At 48.4% G+C, this 1,890-nt stretch overlaps 1 pseudogene; it reads left to right on the forward strand.

The window, feature by feature from the left end:
• Window positions 1-344: 344 nt before the first annotated feature.
• On the forward strand, window positions 345-1,423 carry LOC135376403 (sushi, von Willebrand factor type A, EGF and pentraxin domain-containing protein 1-like; annotated as a pseudogene).
• The last annotated feature ends 467 nt before the right edge of the window (window positions 1,424-1,890 follow it).

Genomic DNA, 1,890 nt, shown 5'->3' on the forward strand with positions numbered 1-1,890 from the left:
ACACACTGTTGAGGCACTTTATGTTGCGCGGGGAGCTCATGTTTTGTAGAACGCTGCCCCTGGAAAGGAAAAGCGAGAGTATTTTTATACACAGTCAATGCACACGGCTTAGATATATTTTTGTACGAAGTGCAGTGAAACATACGTTTTGACATTTATTGTAAAACCTTTCGTACACGAGTGATAATCATGCTGATCGGAGGTTTTATATATATCTAGCCTTCCGCGCCGATGTACAACAACCGTATTTTTTTCTGTGGGGAAGAAGGAGAAGAAGACGTAGGAAGAAGACAGACCACGTGCCATGGAATTACCAGCGCAGCATATTCTTCCGCCGCGAACACATGTTTTTTGCATGCACCAGCATTCTGCTATTCTTCACTGACAGCATCGAGGGCCTTGCAAACGGGAGATGTAGCGCCGAGGACGATACAGCTCATGCAACGTTTTACAGCTTCGACGCGTACAAAGACTTCTACGATGATGGTGATCACGCAAACTACACCTGCCAACCCGGACACAGAACGAACAAGGTACCAAGGTACAGAGAAGCTGTCTGCCGAAACGGTGTGTGGATATATGGAGCGGGCAATGACAATCTACAGTGTTATCCAGTCAACTGTGGCTACCCTGGCAACATCGACCATGGCACCGTCAATCTGTGTTCACGTTCCCGAACTCAGTAACGTTTAAATGCGATCGAGGCTACCGTATTGAGAAGAATGTAAAAATGCATTGCCAGTCAGACGGAAAGTGGTCGCCGCCGGAACTGCCGAACTGCGCACGCATCCAATGTGTGCAGCTCACTGCACCAGCGAACAGTAAGATTGAGACAATCGATAGGGACTTTGGGGGAGTAGTGCGTTACACCTGCAACCCGGGCTTCAGTGCTGTCGGCAACGTTGAACGTCACTGCGAAGGTCAGGGTACATGGAGCGGAATTGAGCCCACGTGTGAGGAAGTCAAGTGTCCTCCGCCACTGGCCCCCAAACATGGTACGTTTTCTGGCACTGACACCCGTGTCGGATCGAAAGTGACGTACACATGCGACGCCGATGGCTCAACGCAGACAGTAGTGTGTCTCATTGAAGGGTTTTGGTCACAGGACCCCATAGCGTGCCCTGCTCCAATTACACAGGGACCCTCACGGACGGAGAGTACAACAAAAACAACTTCCGCACAACCTACCTCAGCCGCTACCAAGGGGGAAGGACCGCATCCTGTGGAGTCGACGACAGGGACGGATTCTGAAACTGAAAAGCAGTCGTCAAGCAACTGGGGCGTTGTGCTAGTGCTCGTTGTGACAGTGACCTTGGTAGTCACTGGAGCTATATTGTTCATCTATTATTGGTTTAGCGGGGCAGAAATCCCTGGGATGTCGGTTAATAGACAAGGTCTACTTACACCTTTACATAATGAATGAACTGTTAAAAATATGACATATTGAGAACCATCAAAACGTGAACAATTGATTCCTTCGTTCCTCTGTTCGTTCGTTGATTTATTTTTCCTTCTACACGTTCCTAGCGCATCATCGCGAGTGACATCGTTCTCTCCCAGTGATGTGCTGAGAACTGAGGGCGTACGCCATTTTTGTGGCACTATGCCGTTCATAACTGCCACAAAAGCTGCGTACGCCCCCCTCCCGCGTTTTGATAAACCCAAGGGAGAGGATGTTAGCGAGGAGCGTAATATACGGTGAAGCTCTGTTTCCAGAGTATATGTGTATTACCAGCGCAGGTATTTGGTATCAACTTTATTTCAAGATGATGAATGGGGAATTTCATCGCGAGGAGTTCTTTAATCCTTTACAACAAGGATCGATACGTGTACGAAATGGTCAAAACAATTTATATTGGGGGTGAGCGTTGGTGGGCTGGATTTGGCCGT

The sequence above is a fragment of the Ornithodoros turicata genome, unplaced genomic scaffold (genome assembly GCF_037126465.1).
Source record: "Ornithodoros turicata isolate Travis unplaced genomic scaffold, ASM3712646v1 ctg00001081.1, whole genome shotgun sequence".
Classification (NCBI taxonomy): domain Eukaryota; kingdom Metazoa; phylum Arthropoda; class Arachnida; order Ixodida; family Argasidae; genus Ornithodoros; species Ornithodoros turicata.